The sequence below is a fragment of the Rhinolophus hipposideros genome (genome assembly GCF_964194185.1).
Source record: "Rhinolophus hipposideros genome assembly, chromosome: 18".
Lineage (NCBI taxonomy): Eukaryota > Metazoa > Chordata > Mammalia > Chiroptera > Rhinolophidae > Rhinolophus > Rhinolophus hipposideros.
The window spans coordinates 8,438,255-8,461,756 of record NC_138064.1 but is presented as its reverse complement, the minus strand read 5'-3'; the positions used below and the strand labels follow the sequence as shown (position 1 = coordinate 8,461,756).

Here is a 23,502-nt window from a genome sequence, read left to right as displayed (position 1 = left end):
AAGTAGGAAAAATAGTTTAGAAGGAAATAAAGGAAAGCCTCCTCTTTGCAATTGGTACCCATTCAGAAGTGAGCAACCAGAACAAAATTTACCAAAAGAAGCAGAGTGCAGTTTTGCTCTGTCTCTAGATCTCATCACAGTCTTACATCTCTACCTTCAAAAAGTTCTCTAACATAAACGTCCTTCCAAAGTGCTGATGGGGAGCCCTGGAGGCCTGTAGAAACCCACTGAGGTCACTCCAGACTCAACAGACAACCCTCTTAGCATCTTCCTGTCTCCTCCCCATCCCCCAAACACCAGGTGGGAATAAGCTAACCATAGTGGGCAAGTCAGTGCACAGCACCTCTCACCACTCGTGGAGAGGCAGGAAGGTATAACAAGGACAAGGCTAAAGGGAACACAGAGCACCTTTCATTCGAATATGACTATGTTGGGGGAATATTACCCATTACAGGGCTGGAAGGGGCCCGACCCCTGAGGGTGTCCTATGGTCTTTAGGCAGAATCCATTTATTGCTTGTTCCAAAAAATATATTTGAGGGGTCTTACAAAAATGTATCTAACACAAGATTTTATAAATAAATGAGATACTGGAACTGGGTACCCTAATGGAAAAATTATGAACCTGGACCCCTATTTCACACAATATACAAAAATTAAGAGGGATCACAGACCTAAATATGAAAGTAGAAACTATAAAGCTTCTGGAAGAAAATAGAGGGGAATCTTCACAATTTGGGATAAGCAAAGTTTTCCTACACAGGATACAAAGAGCAATAACCGTTTAAAAATTGATAAATTAGATTATACCAAAATTTAAAACTTTTGTTCATAAAAAGACAGTGTTAATGAAACACAGAAGCAATTCATGGACTGATCTAAAATACTTTCTAAACATATATCTGACAAAGAATTACTATCTAGATTATGTAACCTATATCGCAAAAATAAAACAAGTAAAACCAAACAACTCAGTTTGAATTGACTTAGACACTTCACATAGGAAAATGCATAAATGGCCCATAAGCAGTTTAAAAGATGCTCAATATCATTAATCATCAGGGAAATACAAATGAAAGCTATAATGAGATACTACTCCCCGCAGAAATGGCTAAAATTGAAAAAAGACTGACAACACTAAATGCCGGGAGAACATATAACAACCTAAACTCTCATACACTGTTGGGGTTACAATCACTTTGGGAAAAGTTCTGACTGTTTCTTGTGAAACTAAACGTGTGTTTACCCTCCGACCCAGCAGTCCCACTCCCAGGTATGTAGCCAAGAATTATGAAAAGGATTTCCACCAAGAGACTTGTATAAAACATTCATAGCAGCTTTAATTGCTAAGCAAACCGAGGTAGAGTCATAAAATGGAATACTAACCAGCAATAAAAAGAACAAACTCTGATACACATAATCGTGTGGATGAACCTTTAAAACTTTATGCTGAGGGAAAGAAGACAGACGAAAGTACATGCGGTCTGATTCCATTTATATGAAGTTCTAAAACAGGCAAAACTAATTATGGTGGGGAAAATCATCAGCACAGTAGTTGCTTGTGAGGTTGTGCGGATGAAAGAAGAGTCACGAAGGAACTTGCTGAACTGATGGGAATATTCTGTATCTTGACAAGGATTTGCATTATGCAAATGTATCCATTTGTCAAAAATCAGTGAATGGTACACTTGAGGTGTGTGCACTTTGTTGTATGTAAATTTCACCTCACTGAAAAACATAAAAGAACTATCATCAAATACCGAACTTGAGTTAATGATATGCGTACTGAAGTGTATAGGGGTAAAGTGTACAGATGTTTGCAATTTACTTAGAAATATATCAAAAAATAATTGAAAAGAGGGATGGATACATGAACAGATATGTAACTAAGCAAGTACAGGAAAACCTTAATTGTGGAATTCAGATGGTGGTGGGTATGTGGGTGTTAACTATAAGATTTTGTCATCTTTTCTAGATATTTGAAAAATTTTATAATGAAATGTTGGGGAAAAATAGGCTAGGATTTAGGAAAAAGGAAAAATGAATGTCAAACAAAAAGAGTGAAACTGAGGTTAGTAGCTCGTAAAGAACTATAGATCTATCTTTGAGTGTCCTAGGAGCCAAAGCAAAAGGGTGGGGGGGCATGCAGGAGAGGAAGAGGAAGAGGGAGGAAAGAAGAGAGAGAGAGAGAGACTCAGTTATATGATTGGCAATGCCCATAGGATTAAACATCGTTGTTCTAATAAAGCACCACTTTTCTTGATACTGACAAGTTTTCATTGTGCAATGTGGTTCTATTAGAGCTAGGGTAAGAACCTGGCACAGAGAATTTACTTCTTAAATAAGTAAGAAATTCATTTCTCTCTCTTATAGTGGTCTATGGGTAGAGCTCTGGAACTAGTATGGTGGCTCTGGTCAGGGGAAAATAGGTGATTGTAGCTCTAAATTTCTACGAATAGAAAATGGCTGCAATGATTTTGTCCAGAAAAAAACAAATTGTATTCAAAGATAGAAAGACCCTTGAAAATCTCTAAGAAATACTCTATCACTTGTTTTATTAATCTACCCTGATGTACAGAGAGTGCCAAAAAATGTATATATTTTTTAAGAAAGGAAAAATCTGTACTAAAATTGTAATGCTTAGTATACACTGATAACAAAAGATGAATACAAGTCATGTGTATACATTTTTTTGGCACCTCCGGTATCTTGCTAAATCCATTCCTCTCTGAGCATGCACCATATGCTGTACACCCTCGGGAATGATAATAATAGCTTTCTTATACCATATTTCAACAATTCTAAGATGCATAATTTTTCCCTTGCATTACCACATCTCTGAAATCAGAATGGGTCTTACAATTAATGGCATGTGATAATTGGTGGAATTTTTCTCTCAATGGAACATAAAATAATAGTGTTTCTTAAAATCAATGGCATGTTAGATTTAATAAAGCACAGGATCTAGTGCTTGGTGGTTCAAAGTATTTTCATCTTATTTGAGCCTCGCCACATCACATTTTGGTGAGATGGGTAGTTATTCCTATTCTAAATATAAAAGTTGAGATTCAGAAAGTTTAAATGACCTCTCCAAGGTCCTCAGCTAGACAGTGATGAAGCCATAACTCTAATCTGAGCTCTCTAAATTTGAAATATTCTGTTTTCTCCCAATGTTACACAAAATATTTAGAGAGTGAAATCTCCATTGAGAGAGAGACTCTGTTTTATTCACTACTATATATAGCACCAGAGTATAGAACATTGCTTGGCACTTAGCAGGTATTTAATAAATACTTATTGAATGATTGAGTAAATATTACAGAAGGGAATAAAGGGTCCGAGGGACACCCCCCCCCCATAGCCTGTAGTGGGCTGGGAAGTTCATACATAAAGTGATGATACTGCCACCTTTTCTCTGTTTGATAAATTTCTCATTAATCATTCAAATAGCACCTACTCCATGATGCCTTCCTCAGATTAAACTAAATATATTTTGCTCCCTAATGCTTCGAGAGGCAGTGCAAAGTGTACGATTTTTTGCACGAGAAGACCTGGGTTTAAATCCCTTCTCATTTTAACTACCTGTTATCATAACACTTTGCAAGAAATTACTTAACTTTCCCGAGCTTCAGTTTTCTTACCTTCAAAAGAATAATAAAATCTACTAGATGGCATCACTGTCAGGCTTAAATGAGACCAGATATGCACATAATAAGAGTTCAATAACATGAATGCCTTTCTCTTTCCTACATCATGCTCCGCTTCAACTTGGTTTCATTTGTGCAATTCACATTTTCTTCTACAAAACTGTGGATTTCTACAAGAACCCCATTTGCATCATCTCCACCTCGACAGGGCCCAGGAGAGTGCCGCACACATGCTACATGCCCTTAAATGTTTTCAGAGTTTGTAAACTCAATTATTTAATCCATAAATATTTATTGTATGCTTGTGATGTGCCAGGCCCTTTTCTAGTTGCTGAGGATACGACAGTGAACAACATGAACAAAAATCCTGCCCCTGTGGAGGCAGATGGACAATGCATGAATAAATAATGTGTGGTGATAAGGGCTATGGAGAAAAAATAAAGCAGGAAATGGGGATAGGAAATGGGGGGGGGGTAGCCAGCAGTGACTTGTTGTCATATCAATTTGAGTGTTAAAGAAAAGCCTTACTCATGTGGTGACATCTGGGCGGACTTCAAGGAAATGAGGGAAAAGCCACGCAAATATCTGGGTTAAATTTGAAGAGTAATATAAATATTTGTAGGAAAAATAAATGGAAACAAGTAGACAGAACATTCCAGAATGTGGGACTATTTGACCAAAACTCTGATAGAATGAAGTAGAAGGCTGCTTGGGCAATATTAACTGGACAAGTTTAATTGGGGTAACAGGACCTAGAATGTCAGGAAAAGAATTTGTCTTTTATGTTATGGACAATGGTGAACCACTGAAGGCTTTTGAGCAAGAGGCTATGAGGGGATCAAAATAGCACTACGGAAGCTTCATCTAGTAGAGCAACCCATGCAGGAAGTAGTGAAAGGCAAGGATAGCAGTTCCATCATCGACATCTTGAGTTTGACATCATGTTGAACATGTTTAGCAAACAGTTGGAAATATAAGCCTGGAGTTAAGAGATAGGTGAGGGCTTGAGACTGGAGGGGTGTAGCCCATCTGAATCCCGACAGCTGATTGTAATCATCTTCCAAGAGTCGCAGACTCTGTGAACAACAAACAGATCTTGTTAGAATTTTACTTCTGGCCCGAAAACCGGTAGAACATTCCTCTTTGGAATTTTCCAAGCTGAGGCCAAGACTAGACCATCAAAGTCAGCAGTAATGAGAATGATATGCAGGACCTGACAGGGAGAGATGCCAACAAATTAAGTAGGAAAGAAACCCTGAAAGGTGGGTCACAACGTGCCTTGGGAAGCTCAGACTCTCTTCAGAAATGTGGAAGAACGTGTATCATTCCAGATGCTTCAGCCTTACAGGAGGGCTTTTGTTTAAACGTGTGCTGTATGAAATGATTTAGGCGCCCTTCAAAAAGCAACATGCTAGTGATTCATCCTGTCTGAAAAAACACACAGCCCCTCACATTTGACTTTTCAGTCAACAATGATTGGAAATAACAAAAGTGATCTGTTTGCCACTTGGAATGATTTCTCACTCAACCACCAACAAACAGGAAGGAAGTCTGTGAGAACTGAGGAGTGGAGTTTGTAAACTATGGAGAGAAAAGTTGCAGGAGGTAGTGGCAGCTCTGTCTAAGATGATTGAGTCCCACTGATGTGCTCAGAGCTTTGTGACAGTGGAATTCTACCACTGAGAAAAAATAAGAGAAAATGTTATTGAAATAAAAATGGTTCTAACTGACAAAAGCAAAGAGCTGCCATTTTGCCTGGAATCCTGATCCAGGGGTATTGTGTGTCTACAATTAGCCATTGGTTCCTGGGAAGGAAAGAGACCTCAAGGATGCATTCCTTGAAATGTATTATCTTAGCCAGGGAATCTTTAACTATGTTGCTTGCATAACACCCAAAAGAATTTTTTACAACTGTTAACTCCTCACATACTTTATGCTGTCATCTAAAATTTTTCATTGTGAGGTAAGATTATGATGGATTGTAATTGGGATAAATATTTCAAGACTCTATTTGATAAAATAAGTTTTAACTTTCCAATGAATAAGATGCCCAGATCTTAAAGAAATCATGTAAATATTTTATAAACCAGTCTTATCCAATGTTTCTCAAAAAATCTGCCTGTCTTACAAGACGTTTCAATTAACTTTAAGGGAATCAGCATCACTAATTTATAATATTCAGCTGTTTCAAATCCAGAGCTTCCCCACAATGGCCGATTATTCTACTTCTAATGCCAAACTTCACCATTAACAGAAATATGTATAAGATAGGCAGAGAAGGAAAATTCCATGCATGTAAGGAAACGATGATAAATAAAGGTGTCTTCACCAAGCCAGTATTTCTTTTTGTGTTTTACTTCCATATGCATCTACAAAAAATAATGTTTTCCTACACAACCAAAATAGCACTGTCATACCTAACAAAAGTATCCAGTCTGTATTAAAATTTCTCACAGATTTCCTAAATGCTCTTTAGGGCTAGTTTAAGAATTAAGAATCCAGGATCCAATCCTGAGCCATCTATTACATTTGGTTGTTAAAGCCCTTACGTCTCTTTTAATCTAGAATATGCATTCTTAATGGGGGCGGGGGCTGATATTGTTCCCTAGGGAGTAGAAATTGGTTCTTGGGGGATGAAATAAATCTTGCTCTTTTTATGCACAACGCACAGATACACACAATACATAAACACATATACAGTGTGAATGAAAAAGGGGCTCTTGTAATAAAATCTAACTGAAAATAATCTCCCAGGGTGCTCTGATCATAAATTGCTAACAGACAGGTCATGGTGGGAGGTCACACCTCAGGCCTATAACTTCACTAGTAAAAGGTTATCTTTGCCTTAAGCCAGCTCTGCCCATTGTTCTTGTGTATCTGTGTTAACACATCTTTGAAATGCTTCTTTTTCAGACCCCTCAGAAATGTAACCACCCTCAAGAGAGTACATAATCTTGTCAACTATCCTATAATCAAATCCCTGCCTTGCTTTCTCCCACCTTCATATAATCTTCCTTACATTCCCTCCTTAATTCCCAATGCATAAAAACAAACTGTAAAACTGTCATTCTCCACAGCATAAGATATTGCTTCCTGAATTGTTATCAGTTTGGCTTAAATAAACTCATAAAAATTCTCTATAGGTCTGGGTGTTTCTTACATGGACAACAGTATAACTCTGACATTAAATTTTCATGGTGGGGAAACAATTAGGAAAAAAAATCTAAAAATGTTCATGGGATGCGGGGTGGGCAATAATGAAAGAAAGGTTGAGAAATACTGATCTAGAACATCTCTCTTACATGACACTGATGGATTGGTGGTGAGGCCCCCAAACCAGTATTTCAGTCTATTCCGTTGGGTTCACAGGGAGGTTTTCATAGCCAAAGGCAATGCTGTGTTGTACAATTTGGGTAGAGTGAGGTGGCAGACATGGAAATGTGCTGCTCAAATACCCTCTTCAGGAAAGGACTTGCTGTCCAGCTGGGAGGAATGTGGCTAGCTGAGATTCCTCAGGGTCTCCCTTAGCTTTCCAGCAGAGGATATACCCTTCTTGGGACAAAGCCAGATGATAACTGAGGAAGGCTGCTGTACAAGGGCCTGGCCATTTCCACCCAACACAAGTGCTCTAAGGGGCCATCTTGCCTCTGGAGCCCCGTCATGGATGGAGCAGAGATGTGGTGAGATAATTCCTACTTTGCAGAATTCTGCCAGGTTTACATTGTGATGGCATATACAAAGTCTAACTGCACAGTGCAACATACAGCAAGTGCTTAATAAACAGCCGCTGTTATTTCAAGGATGTCCTACAGCTTCCAGATGAATAAAAGCATGTTGAGATCCTAGATCTGCTCAATCTTTGGAGGATCACACAAGCCAAAGACTGCTTAAAGCCAGGGTTAGAACTCACAGACCATCAATGTATGCCCCCTAACACCAGAGTTCTCCGTGTCCTTGAGTTGCAAGAGTAGGAGGGGAAAACCAGATCGTCCCAAATGGTTAACTTGCTATTGACGAATGCCGTCACTAGCTGCAGGCAAAAGCAGCAGTCAATAGGAAACCATGCTCCATGCGGCCTCTGCAATTCACCACTTGCTGAAGGCAGATGCGTCCTGCACGCCTCAGTGAGTTGGAATTGATCTGGGAATCATGGACACAAACAACATTGTGAAGGTCACTGCTGTCCCGCCATCCTTTGATTCTCTCTGCCTCCCTGATCTCTCACATCAATATATAACTTAAGGACCACAGATACACTTCCTGGTCAGAATGCACTGCGTCTTGAATTAGTTAAGACTCTGTGGTTGCAAGAAACGGAAACCCAAATCAAACTGTAAACAAACAAATGAACAATGAACAGGAAACAAGGATGAAAGAAATGAGGAAGGATAAAATAAAGGAGGAAGGTTATTGTTTATTGGTTTATTGTTTAAGTGGTTCATGCGAGTAGACCTCAGGGAATTGCGAGGACTTAGCAATGCAATCAGATTATCTATCTATCTATCTATCTATCTATCTATCTATCTATCTATCTATCTATCTATCTCTAATTCTATCATCTCTAGCTCTGCTATCTTTACATTTTCTCCTACAGATGGGCTTGTTCTACCTTACTGTGGAGAAGTAGAGCATGGTTCAGACAATTCCTGGTTATAGCATCTCAGTCAAGTGACATTAGCTTCCTCCTCCAAAAACCTGAAATAAAGTCCCAGGGAAAGCCTCTAATTAGCTCACGTTGCTGCACAAATATATTTCTAGCTAATCATTGTGGTCAAGTAGATGGAGACTAAGGTTGGGCAAGTCTGGCTCTCATGCTCACCCCTGCAGGATGAAGACTGGTTTGGCAGCCCATTAAAACCACAAAGAGAAGGGGTTGATCATGTCACGTCTCCCGAATGAAATAAGGTGTTGTACCAGAAGAAGATGGGGGAGAAGATGAGGAACAGATACAATTGACAGGCGTCCTTTACAGATCTTTTATGTCTCAAGGTTTTGTTTGGTTTTCCAACAAATGTCTCTGAAAACAGAGAAGACTTTTACAGATGCGGAGGAAAACCTCTGTGGAAAGAGGAGAAAATGTACTGAAGATAGGAACTGGGTGAATAAGGCTGTTATCAAAACTCTTTTAGAGAGTGCATCATTTCTTTGTGACTTCATATATTTAATCACTGGGAGTATGACACTCAGATCTACTTCTAGAAGCATTAAATCCCAGACTCTAACCCTCGGGGGATAAGAGTAGCGTCTACCTTACAGGGCTCCTCCTGTGAGAATTATATGAGCTAATGCAACTAAAATGCATAGTACAAAGCCTGATGCTCAGAAAGCTATTTTTATAATAGAAATATAATTTGGGTATATTCATGGAGCACTATATCCCCACTACACACGGAGGGCTCTTTGCTGCAAATACCTTCAATTCTTTGCTTAGGGTTCTTTTTCCGAACCGGGGAGAACTTCAGAGAGCTAATACCCCCCAAAATCAACTCTCAACTGACAGAAGTTTATGAATAAATACTCTAGCTTCCTTGTCTCTCTGTGGGATAATTCTGAGTTGCCCACATGACTGCATTCCAAAGGATACATTTGAGAACACAGCCTTTTTTGGGCTTCCTTTCCTTCCCTGACTTACCACTCCCACTCTCCTACTGGTGTTCCCTGGAATCATGTCCCAAATAAACTACTTGTACTTGAATCCTTATCTCAGGATCTGCCGTTGAGGGACCTAAACTAGGACAATAAATTTGCACGCAAAATTTGTGAAAGAAAATGCACCAGAACGTTCACCCTCGTGATTCCATGACTGGTGGGTTTGTAAATGACTTTCCTTTTTGTGATCTATATTTAAAACACTTTTCACAAATATGAACATGGATAGCACCTAATTGATTATTAAAACAGTCTAAAATCTTAAACCTAATTTTTAGTGTCTGTGGGACCTGACCACCTTTTTCTTCTACCTACTTGTAACTCTACGTACCTAATAAACAAGTCTTCTTACTGTTGCACGCACTAAGTCCATTCCTAGCCCCATGCTTTACTCATGTTTATCCCACACTTTCTATTAATCTAATCTCTTCTGCAAGGCCTCCCCTGATTCACCCCAGCCCATGACACCATTTTACGTCCCTTTCTTCTATGTATCATTTCATCGACATTGTCAGTTCTTCCGCCACGTACATCATTTTTAAAGGGATACATGTAAAACACTACTTTGGTATGGGTCTCTCAACTTCCTAGGATATTTGGATCAGCTATTGAACTACTTTCAACACAAAAATGGTGTTAGACCAATTCAAGATAAAATACCCCCTCCCCCCAAAAATGATTTATGATATCTGAGCTGCATCTGCTTCTCCAGTCTTTAACAAAGGGCCTTTTTAACAGGACAGCAGCAATGGGGGGGGAAAGGAAAGAAACAGAAGCTGGCTCTGATGCGCCCATTTCACCATCCATAAACGATCTTTTCATGAGGATATAGCTGACGAGGAGAGAAGGACAGACAAAAAGCATTCTTGACGTAGGAATGGAATAGCAGCTCCCCCCCCTGTGTCTGATCCAGTTACTCAGAATGGCTATCTCATGGCTGTGACTCTTGTGAATTATAAGTCTCTCTCTCTCTCTCTTCCCCACCTCCCCCCAGGCTTCCTACTAAAGACAAGATGCAGCTGCCTGGGCCTCCTGAGATTTCCCAGCAGTCTACTACAGTGAAATAAAATACCATGTTATGCTGGAAAACTAGCCGGTCTTTTCTTCACATGGCCTGTGCTATCTCATGGCCAGGATAAAGGATCCCAGGCTTGAACACTGCTGTTCCTCCTGAGACCTGTGGCGCGATCTTCTAGACAGCACTCAGTCCTTCTGTGTCCCAGCTTCCCGGCATGCTGTTCATAATTATCCTCTAAAGCGATTCTATGTTTGTATAATACACGTACACGCCACCTTCTTGAAATACTGTCCTGAAGGAGGGCATTTGCTTATCATTCGAGCAACTATTTTACTTCCAAGGAGAGAGGTTCTGCGGCCCGGATGCCACAGATAACCTGGGACTGGGACAGGCCTGTGATCTTCCCTATTTGCATCTTCTGGTCCTTAGCACCAGAAGGATTGCATTATATACATGTGCTGAGGTTTATCCATAATGATTGGTTCAACTGCTTGTAAGGTTGCAGTCTCAGCTTTATCTGCCCCAGAGAAAAATGGAGCCAGTTAAAATAGGTCTGGAACCCAGCATGGAGATTGGGAGTGAAGTGTTAGAAAGATATCAGATTGGAGACTATCTCTAATTAAACAGTTTAAACACCATGAGAGACTGAGGCTGAAAGTAAACGCCGCCTCCTCCTCATATCCTGATTTCAACCTCCAAATGAAAGGATAGGCTTCACATCTTAGCAAAGGTTTGGGTGAGCCGATTGCAGAGGAGAAGGAAGCGTGTGAGAAATGACCAAGTTCTTCTTGTTGATGACAGCAGCTCTCTAAGGGTCGACAGAGAGCCCTCTCTGCACTTTCCTTTCTCCCTCTCCTGTTTCACCCTAGCTGTTAGCTAGCAAAAAGGATAAATGAAGACTGCCCCTCTTTCTGTTGAATATACCTTGCATTCAGAAATCTCTACTAGACTAAAATCATCAGATGCTAAAAACAGAACCTCTTTCTGACCTCTCTAGGGGGTGTACACAGGAGACAAGGTAAGGATCCAATTCGTGATACAAATGTTAATTGATATATGCAATTGGACAAACAGGTCCCCCTAGGAGTTCACAAATAAAATCTGAGAGAGTCCAATTTGAGGTGCAAAGGTGGAATCTTATTATTTTTCTATCTTTTTTGTAATAGATGCTCAATCTGAACAGAGGGTCCCAAAAAAATGTATACACATCTTAAGAAAGGAAAAAAGTGTATTAAAATTGGGCAGTCTTCATTTATCCTGTTTGCTAGCTAACATATACTGCTAACAAAAGATGAATACAAGATGAATACAAGTCTTTGGATACATTTTTTGGCACCCTTTGTATACTTGTAGTTGGATTGAGTTATTAACATTGAAAACATCCATGCCCATTTTGAAGAAGACAATCTGAAAGAAAATGACCAAATGCAATGGATAGATACACTATACCTTGAACCACTTCTCTGCTTTTCAGTTGTGAGGTTAAAATGCTTTCCAAGTATAACTTGTCAATTTTTAAAAGTCGTTACTGAAGGAAGGGCAGTAACAATCGCCATCCTTCCGTTGTACAGATTGGAGAACTGAAGTGCAAGGTGTGTCCCAGCATGAGCCAATGAGTCAAGAGTCTGAGTGAAACTGGAGCAGAGGGAGCAGCAATGCAGCCCAGAATCTCCCCTGTGGCTCCTTTTCTATCTCCTTGCCCCTGCTGACTGTTTAAGCCCTGGCATTGGGAAGCCCTGACAATGCACTCTGGTGCGATAGGAAAAACCTCCCCCTGTCTATCAGAAGGGCAGAGCACGGAGGCGAATCCCTGAACTCAGGGCAGGGCCTCTGCTTAGTTTCCCACTGGGCGCTCACCTCCACCTGGCACCCCCCAGTGCAGACCTAAATCAGCATGTGGCTTGGCCCTAGGGAACGCCAGTTGAATGACAGAATGCCATTTGTGATGACATGAATGGACCTAGAGGGTATTATGATTAGTGAAATAAGTCTGACAGAGAAAGACAAATACCATATGATTTCACTTATAGGTAGAATTAAAAAAAAAAAAATGAACAAACAAGCCAGAAACAAACTCACAGATACATGAGCAAAATGACGGTTGCCAGATGGGAGGGGCATTGGAGTACTGGGTAAAAAAGGGGAAGGGATTAAGAAGTACAAATTGTCAGTTACAAAATCATCACTAGGACTCTAAAATACAGCTTAGGGAATATAGTCAATAATATTATAATAACTACATATGGTGTCAGATGGGCACTAGACTTACCAGGAGGATCGTTTCTTAAGTTAAACAAATGTCTAATGACCATGTTGTACACCTCAAATTAGAATAATATTGGATGTAAACTATAATTGAAAAACAATTTTTAAAGAAAAAAATGAATGATTGAATGTCTTGTTGGTATTTGAATCTTTATAGTAATGTTTCTTAAAATAGTACAGTCAGCCCCTTGGAAGAGCAAAAAGCTGCCTAGCATCACTTATCTGCAATTGTTCATGCAAAAAACAGCAACAGGAATCTCTCCAGAGTGACAAGACCACATGCATTTGGTTCTAGTGATGCCTTTTTCTAATAATACTAGTACTTAAGTAAATAAATCAACACACATACCGTATGAGGAAGGGTCTTCAATATGCTATGAGGTGAGAAAGTTATTAAATAGTACGTCCACTGGGCTGGATGCTTTTAAACGCATTATCTCATTTGATCCTTACAAAAACCTTCAAGGGGGGGGGGTGTTCTTTTTTTGCTCCTTTTTATAGATAAGGAAACTGAGACCTAGAAAAGTTAAGTAACTCGCCCACAATCACACAGTTTGAAAACGAGGATTTTAAACCAAGTCTGTGTGAATCCAAGCCTGGTATTACATTTCCTTGCCTCTCTCTCTGGTTCTTGCTTGCATTCTGGCTTCTTGGCTTGTCTCTTCCTTCTCTCGTCTCTCAGTTTCCGTATCTCTGTTTCTCTCCTCTCTCCCCACCATCTGCCTCCTACCACATGTTTATCTGTGCATAGCTTTCTTCACATTCTCCAAGGGTTCATGATTTAGAAAAGTCTCATTGCCAGAAAGACTTGCCAGGTCCAGATTCAAAGGCCAAGCCGTGTGTCTGATATTCCAGCCACCAGACCACTGCCTAAGGTCACCACGCAGCTGCTGAGCACATCCCAGACTCACAGACTCTACCTGGGCTGGGGCTGTCCATGCATTTGGTCACTTGGATTTGAAAACAGCAATTATTAATCTTAGAGGCAGTGTTTAGAAATGGCTGCCCCTTGGATTTTCTTGACTAGTGTGTATAAACATGTGCTATCAGTATAAATAATTTACATCAGAGATTTGCTTAGGTCCTTCTGTAGAAACAACTTCCTGCTCCAGAAATCATGGAGATCAAAAGATTATCCATGGAGCAGTTGCAATCTTTCCTTTGGTTCAACGTACAGCTACATACCTCCAATAGCTACCATTTTGAGTAAGAATTCTGCACAAAACACATGCTAAGTGGTTTACGTAGATTATCTTATTTAGCCGAGGCTTATAGCGGTTAAACAATAACCCGATTGTCACTTACTAGTTCGAGGAAGAGCCAGCTCTCCAATACAGGTGGGCCTCATGTCAGGACCTAAGCTCTTCACCCTTCTGTGCTCAGTGACAAGTGCTTGGCCATCCCTGCAAAAGACAAAGATGAAAACAGCCCATCAAGGAACTTAGAATCTAGTAACAAAGATTTTTAAAAGGTTCATAAATATAATAAAAAAGAGCAGAATGCAACCTAATTTTATCCTCTCGGTCCAACAGATAAGGAGTGGGAATGATTTCTTAAGAAGAGCAAACCTTTAATTTGTGTGCAATGCTTTGTAAAAGAACATGGAGCAAAGCGGAAACCACAGTGCATGCTCTGAGACGGGCAACCTTCCAAACATCACAATTACTTCTGTGGAAAAGCAGAGCTAAGACCGACGGGGGAAAAGTCCAGGAAGTCAGTGGCCGGGTGGGTTTCAAACTTGTTATGTGCATCTGGAGATAAAGGACTCAGAAGGGCCAAAGAAAGATTAACGACCCAATGGCAGTCACCCCTAAATACTGGAGGGACGGCTGCTACTATCAGACCAGCACAGGCACTGAGAATTCAAGAATTAACCACGAACACTGCAGGGCCAGAGGCCGAAACCTTCCTTTGCTTTATTTAGTTTTGCTCTAAATCGTTGACTTAATAAACTGTCGGTCTTGGGATAGTACATGCTGTATTAATTTATGATCATTATTGGGTTGAGAGAGAAAACACAAAGTTTGTAAACCGAAGAAAACATCTCCCAAATTGTTTTCTTCAGACACATGACTATATATGGCAAATCAATGCCCAGATTCACCTTTGAAGGGTTGTCTAAGCTCCAACAGTTTTTGAATGTCTCCAAACCCCAGTCAAATTGGGAATGGTATGATCTCCCCACCAAAATTCTACTTTTCATAAATGTCTATCCATTTATGTATTCAAAATGTATTTAAAAGTTCTGGAAGAATGCAGAGCTGGGGAGTTCAGTAGCTCGGTGGGCAAGTCATAAGAATTTGATCCTCTTCAACATATGTTCATAAAAGATGGTGTTTTTTCAATATGAGGACATTTATTCTGCTAATTCATCTTCTGCCTGCAATCATACCTCTTAGTTGAGGTGTTGCATGGAATGGTAAAAAAGATGTAACACAACTATTTCTCAGAAAAAGAAGCTTGTTTGTACTATCTTAGCCCTTTAAGGGTTCTTTGATTGCATTTATCTTTTTCCAAAAAATCTTGCTAGAACTTGCCAACTTCTAACAAAAATCAGTATGGAGCAATCAGGCAACGGCAGTCCTGACATTGCAAAGTATTTACATACATTCCAGTGCATTCCAAACATATACAGAATAAACTGAGCAGGGAAATACATTCCATGCCCAAAACTGATACTTTCAAACTGGGATCTGAGTGAAAGAACCACTTTATGTTACTACTCCATGTAGAGAAACAGAGCAGAAATTGTAGGCCCAAATGAAGTGTTCGTGGAAGATTCGTGAGAGAAAATGGTACATATACACCAAGGAGATACTTCTCATGAGGACATGCTTTGCAATTCGAGGATTTTTGGGCTAGCAATGGAATTTTAAAGCCATCCAGAAATAACAGATGTTTGAACCCAAATGATCCAACTTTTGATGCCAAAATTAGTGCTTTAAAGAGGAATGTTAGAGTTGTAACATATGAAGAACTTCAGTAACTGTTCTCCGGGCAAATAGTTGAAAGAGATTTATTCTGTGGCTTGCTGACCTATCCTTTTATCTGTGCCCATTTATATTCTAAGTGATAACAATTTCTGTCAAATGGAAATATTAATAACTAAAATGCAAGTCTCTTTTCTAGATCTGACTTCAATCTATTTTCTCTCCCCTTTGAGCACTCTCTCTCTAAATCGAATTATGAAACCAGGAGGAAGATCCTTCTGGACAGATTTATCCCCAAACTCTTACCTATGAAAACCAATAACAGGTTATAGTTGAACCTACACATTGCAGAACTATCTAGCTAATTTAATAGTGATAAGCAGCAAGCCAGATATTTCAAGCAAGCAAACCAAAACCAGCGAACACCAACTCCCACTAATAATAAACAAGCAAACTCAACTTTGCAAGCTCCTTTTTCCCCAGATCAAACAGGTAACAGATAAATGCCAAATTTCGGCTTTACTCGGGTGAAAGGATATATCAAGGTTATTGCTTAATTCTAAAACAGGGTTGTTGTTTTTTCATCCACTTGCCAGATTAACTACTCACCACCACCTCCAAATCTCGGTTAAACGAATGAATGCAATTTAGACATGAAGGCACTTTATTCAGTTTTCAAAGAAACTTCTTATACATCTCCTTCATCAAATAAACTTCCCAGCAAGGTAGCGCGGTCTATTGGATGTTAGCATAAAAATATTTCTCATTTCAGCACACAAATACTGTAAAACAGCGCCTGTGAGGAAAAAGTGGCAGTATGGCCATGGTTTTAAAAGGGAGCCAGGAACTCAAACTGTAGCTGCATTTTAAAAATAGCATAGCAGCTATGATTATAATTTAGCTCCACAGCACGTAAGCGTGGTATGAACAGGAAATGGGAGTACATCTTCTGAGCCTGATAAGATTCTCTAATGCAAGACATATGCTCTGTTTCTTAGCTGGAGAGCTAGGCCCAGCCAGAAAGAAGAAAACCATATATGTTTATCTTCAACACAAAGATCAAACTTATCAACCTAGGAAGATTTTTTTTTTAATTGCTATTGAATTCAGGGATGAAGTCAAGAAATGTGCAGCATAGATACAAATGTGGGGGAAATACCTTTACTAGAAAAATTAAAATTTGAAGTAACTTCCAGAGGAAAATACATCTCAAGCCTGTGTTATCTCAGGGCAGCCTGCACAGGGCACAGCTGCTCCTTTGGGAAATCAGAGCTAATCAAGGGGACGTTCCTGACGGAAGAATCTCCATTGTCTATAAAAGGACAAAGTGGAACTCACTAAGGATCGTATATTTTAAACACACTCTGCAATATCAATAATGATTCATGATTCTACTTATGACGAATAGAAATGTGACAAAATGTCCTTGAGATTACCCTTATATTTATTCAAGGAAAGAAGTGATGGTTTATGTGTTTTCAGATTAGTGTTTTAGAGAAAGTATAAGATAGAGCAATATGGCTGAGCAATGGAAACATGACAGTATAACATCACCCAATTTTATAGTCCACATGAAAAACAGTGAAACAGAAATACACCATGTGCAACTGGTGATTAAAGTGAGCTAATGTAATTAAAAGTCCTTTGCAAGCTATAGAGAGCAATGTAAATTGGTGGTAAATTTTTATGCTTATTAGGTGCCAAGAACTCATCTAAACATTTTAAGTACTATCACTAACCTCATTTGTACACGTGAAGAAACTGAGACACAGAGGAGTGAAGTAACTTGCCTAAGGTCACACAACTAGCAAGTGACTGAGCTAGAATCTGAGCACAGCCAATCTGACTCTGAAGTGTATGCTCTTAATCTTTATGCTGTGAATTATATCGTTATTCCCCCAAAATATAGCTCCCACTACTGCTCCCTGTTGTAATGTTGCGATCATCTGATGAATACATACTATCCACTGAGAGGAACAGTAATTCCAGTAGCAGCCAAATTCTAAGAAAAAAGAAATTATACCACCTTCATCTATGTTCAACCTTGTCTTACTATGTTTTAATATTTTAAAATTAAAGTTTTATTTTTAAATTAAAATTTTATGTTTCTTAAAATTTTTCTATGTTTCACGTGTATAGTATAATTTTATTTTATTTAAGTCCTTTTTCGGAGAAGTGGCTAACTCCAGGATGGGGCAGGGAAAGTATAAGATGAGTCTGGAACATCTTGTGATGCCAAAAAAAGTAAGGAAGTGCTCCAAACACAATGGCAGCATGTCAAAAAGACATAAAGGCCGTCCAGAAAGAGCTCCCAGTGGCCAAAGCTGGAACAAGTTGAGCAAGAAATAAATAACAATAGCATTGATTTATAACCTATAGAATAAAAAGCATATCCATGAATCATACTGATATTAACAAATATGCAATTGAATTTAAAAATAAATGGGGGAGAAGAGACAGTCTACCTTCCATAAAAATTCCAAATAAATGTGGAACAAATGAGGAAAACGGAAAACTGAACGCAGACTGTAGTAATATTTGTTGCAGGCAAGATTTATCAATGGATTCTAAAATCGGTGGACTAGGAACAGGATATTTTCATCATCTCAAAGCGTCTTCCCCAAATATTTATTAATTATAAAGGTAACAAGAGTAACTTGATAGTGGAGAAACCTGGCAAATAGCACCTTAACCAACATCATTAGTAATAAGATATCAATATTGTGAACTTCTGGATTATGATGTCCTGAGAAGGATACATCACTTCTGTGCATTCTGGGTAAAATGCATAAACTCAATTTAAGCATGAGGAAACAGTGGGCATAGCAAAACTGAAGCACATCCTACAGAAACCCGACTGGCACTCTTCAAAAGTGTCAAAGTCATGGCGGCTAAGAGAGAATGACAAAACATCCACATTGTTGGAGACAAAAAAGACCTGACAATTAAACAATGCGAGATCCTGGGTGGGACCACAGAAAAGGATCTGAAGGAAGACAGGGTAATCCAAGTAAAGTCTGTAGATTAGTTCATGATGGTATTATACCATTGTTATTTCTTATTTTGATTCTTACATTACAGCCAATGCAAAATGTTAATGTGAGGGGAAGCTGGTCAAGCACACTCAGTTCCATTTTTACAACTTTTCTATGAATCTAAAATTATTGCAAAACAGAAAGGTAAAAACAAAACAAACACACACACACAAAGCCTTGATCCTGCATTGTTTTAAATTGTTGAAACAATTTATATATTCCAATATTTCTCCTAACTCAGTGATTTAAATATCAATTTCAGAATTTTTGCCTGTCTAGTCAACATTTACTGATGTCTCACAGGGGAGGAAACTGAGGCACAATGAACTAACTCAAGGTCACAGCACTAACAGGTGGCCAAACAAGGATTCATCCTTAGGCAATATGATGCAGTCTGTCTTAACTTCTCCATAGTATCTCTCTCTGGTACCCAATATTGTTATCCCCTGTACTATTATTTACTTATTAGCATCTTTTAAATTGATCCCATTTATTTTTAAATTAAAAACAATAATTAAATAATAAGCTATGTTATAAGGTCCTCAGGATGGAGATTTTTGTTTTATCTACTGATGTACCACAAGTTCTTTGAATGGTGCCTGGCACACAGGAGGTAATCAATAACATTTACTGAATGAATGAATTAAAAATTTTACATCACAACTGTAAATGGAAAGCCAGCATCATTTGACAGAAATAGAAAGTAATCTTCAAAATTAACACAATTAAAATAATACTGTATTATTAAGTGCTGTTGTTTCCTGAATGCTCTGAACCGGAAACACACTGTCTTTTTTATATTTAAAAAGTAATGCAAATGTTGTAAGATATAAAAAAGATATCAGTTGCAGATAGATTTCTCCTCAATTTAATCAGAAAGATTCAAAGAGAATGACAAATAGAATAGTTTTCCAACAAAATCAATTTTATTTAAAGTCATATCAGTATGCCACCTAAAATCATCACACAAGTGACCAACATAAGGTGCCATTCTTTAGGAAGATGGCCCAATTCTAAAGAGACCAGCTGAATCAGGGCTCACGTAAGAGTAGATAGCTCAGTCTTACCCTTCCTCACTCCTTAAACATCATCTCTTCTCTTCTGTAATTTCCTATTTCCTCTGGCTTACTTCTCATTCCTGTCTCCAATCCCCTATAAAATTATCTGTAGTCTCAGTAACATTCCTTTACACATAACTCTTTAATAACACAACATAAATTCATAATTATTTTTTTCTAAGCCTGTCTCCCTCATTTAAATTACAATTATGCAGGCCATCAGGAAGTGGAGTGTGTCATAGTGTGCTTATATACTCAGAGCTCTGAACAGTATCTAACAAGAGGGTAGGCCCATAATAAATTGTTGAATTATTAAATTAAGGAAATTACAGAAGTTAGAATTACAGTTTTTTCTCATCCTTAATGCCATGATTTCGTCATCGCCTACAGGTATGTTTGAAAAGCTTATTCTTGAGATCATTCATTAGATTTTTCCAAACATATATGAGAGCTCTCCATGAGGATGAAAAAGTAGATAGCCAAGCTTTCCTTCAAAATCTCTCAGAATTAATTTTCTTCCTAGAGCAATGATAGTCTATCACTCTTCCTTTGCAGAATAAATGCTAGCACCTTGATGGATGCCTCCTTTGTAAACATTAGTGCCGCATTTTTGTGGCTTGCTGATAAAGTGGGGATAGTGCTGAGGTCACTTTTCTAAACCTGGGTAATGATCTCTGCTCTCCACAGAAAGGTCGATGGCCTGAAAGAGCTCCTAGCTGACAACAGGTTAAAAGGTGCAGGATGGCAAAGAAAACATACTACAGAACAACATTCTTACTAGAAGCCAGAAATGCAACATTCCTAGGACATCTCTTGAGATGGTTAACAGCAGTTTCTTAGGAATATGTAATTATGTCAACCTGATAGAAATCAACCTGTTAAGAACTATTGCATTTGATAGGATTCAATATATGAGTATATGAGAACTAACATGGAGACACATGGCAAGCATCCCAAGATACAGAGCTGATATAATCTCTATCTTATGAAATTATTACACAGAAATTAATAGCTTTTATATACATGAAAAAATGCTTATGAAATATAATGGAAGAAAATCTTTTTATAATAAGCAATTATATATATACACATATATATAATACTTCATCCTGATTCATAATAAATGTTATTAAAACCACACTGAGATACCCATTTTCTCCTATTAGACAGGCAAAACTCCAAAAGTTTTACAACTCTTGGCAAGCGGTGAGGAAACGGGTACTCTCACACATATAGTATAAAGTGACACAGTCCTTACAGAAGGCAATTTGGCAATAGTGTCAAAATTACAAATGCTTTTACCCTTTAACCTATCCATGCAACTTCTGGGAATTTATCTCTTATACAGGCAACATGTGAAATGGCTGATGGCACCACTGAAGAGGCAACACGTGATGTGTGCTGTTACACACTGAAGGATTGTTTGTAACAGGAAACAACTAGACAAGTATCAAGCATTCATCCAAAAACTTTGTTGTACAAAATACATTTGTACAAAACTAAATGATACAAATCTCAACTGAGGAACGTTTTACAAAATATCTGACCACTGCTCCTCAAAACTGTGAAAGTCAACAAAACCAAGGAAAGTCTAAGAAACGGTCACAGCCAAGAGGAGCCTAAGGAGACACGGTGACTAAATGTAATATGATCTCCAGGAACAGAAAACAGTGAAACTAAAGAAATCTGGACAAACTATAAATTTTTATTAATAATAACATATTAATATTGGTTCAATAATTGTAACAAGTACAACATGCTAAAGTAGAGTGTTAATAATAGGGGAAAACAGGTATATGCTAGGAATTGTCTGTATTATGTATCTTCACCATTTTTTGTAAATATAAAACTGTTCTTAAGAAATAAAAGTTATTGCAACAACATGGATGGACCTAGAGGGTATTAAGCTCAGTGAAATAAGACTGAGAAAAACAAATACCATATGATCTCACTTACATGTGGGATCTAAATAACAGAATAAACAAATAAAACAGAAATATACTCATACAGAGAACAAACCAATGGGTTGATAGAAGGAAGGGGGGATAGCGTGAGAAAGGTGGAGGGATAAGGAAGTACAAATTGGTAGTTACAAAACAGTCATGGGATATGAAATACAGTGTGGAAATATAGCCAATAATTTTGCAAAAACTACGTATAGTGTCAGATGGGTACTAGACATATCGGGGGGATCACTTCATAAATTATATAAATGCCTAACTATTATGCTGTACACCTGAAACTAATATAAAATTATATTGAATTTCCACTATTATAGATATATATATATATACATATATATATATATAGTCATGGAATGTACAGTATAGGCAATATAGTCAATAGTATGTAATAGCTATGTACGGTGTCAGCTGAGTAGTAGGGGTTATAACTTTGTGAGGTGTGTAAATGTCTAATCACTATGTTGTTTCGTACACCTGAAACTAGTAATAAAAAAAATTTTAAAGTTATGAATGAAAATAAATGATAGCACAGCCATATAAAGGAATAATTGTGTGCAATGCTCAAGAAAGAATAAGGAAGACCTCTTTCTGAACTGATAAGGAATGAGTTGCAAGGCTGTGAGAAGAGCAGTCACACAAGAACGTGTATTTGCCTGAAGTGACCTGCATGCATGACAATTACCCAATTACAGTGGTCATCTGTCAGGGGGAGAGTGGGAAAAACAGTGATGGAGAACATGGTGGGAAGAAAAAAATACACACACAAACACACACATACTATATTAACTATTTAAAAGGGATGCCTATTTAACTAATTTTGGTAACTCATGCCTATAGGAGCCTCTATAAATAAGAATGAAATGGACCCCTGGGTAAAATGTGATTGTTGACAAACAACGCCCTCCCCCAAATGATGAATGTTTCTACCCCCTGCATCTCTATGGATTCATTTACAAAATAAGTACAAAAAGAAAAGCCAACTGTTTTAAGCTTGCCAAGCTTGTATGAACAAAAGCTCCTCAATGACCTGGCCTAAAAGATCATGCTACCCTTCCATGGTATCCTGTTTCTTTTTCTGTAGAGTGAGGTAGGCCTATATAAAATTTTCTGTTTTGAAAAACTCTTCCTATTGATTGAAAGAAAGATACCTTATGGCTAGGGGTAAAAAGAGAGGTGAGTACAAAATGACAGATCCATAAAAACCTGAAATGAAGAACAAACTATGAATGCTTAGTGCTTGCAAATGAGATGGAACGAAGTAAAGGTTTGTTCTACCTCTAGTAAGATATTCCTTCACTGAACATTTCAATGGTGGGTACACAAGAGGGATAGAATAATTTGAAATTGGAACTTACTCATTTAAAAAAAAAAAAAAAAACCTTAGTGAGGGACGGCCGGTTAGCCCAGTGGGTTAGACCGTGGTGCTAATAACACCAAGGTTGCTGGTTCGATCCCCAAGTCGGCCACAGTGAGCTGCACCCTCCTTAAAATAAACAAACACATAAACAAACAAATAAATAAAACTAGCAATTTGAAGAGATTCATTTTGCCTTTGTTTGAAAGAACTGTTAGAAACATGATTCCGATGGAAAAGCATTTCATCACATGAGCTTCCCAAGGACATTATCTTCAAATCAGATCAACCTCCTAGCCTTGAGGCAGCAAGGTCAAAGCACGTGTTGAAGCCAATATGCCACGTGTCTAATATTTTTTTAAGTTATAAATCCAGCTAACAAACTGCTCCACAAGCATTTCAATCCTCTGACCTTGACCTATTCCTAACAACCTAAAAGATTAGGTTTGAATTTAGATTTCTCAGACTCCTGAGAGATCCGTAACAGTAAATAGCAGGAAGGACGATAAAAGTGGGGAAAGGGTCATGGAAGTTGCTTGGACCTTGTGAGCTGGGAACTCCTCTATCCAGGTTACCGCACATG

General features: G+C 38.4%; 1 long non-coding RNA gene across 1 annotated transcript in view; it reads right to left on the bottom strand.

Annotated features, from left to right (window-relative positions):
- Positions 1 to 1,320: 1,320 nt before the first annotated feature.
- Positions 1,321 to 23,502, bottom strand: part of LOC308510381 — a 37,784-nt gene continuing 15,602 nt past the window's right edge. Inside the window, exons 2-3 of the long non-coding RNA XR_013995333.1 lie at positions 13,884 to 13,981; positions 1,321 to 4,722 (exon numbers count right to left, since the gene is read on the bottom strand). This is a non-coding gene — a long non-coding RNA (uncharacterized lncRNA). The remainder of the gene's footprint in view (positions 4,723 to 13,883; positions 13,982 to 23,502) is intronic.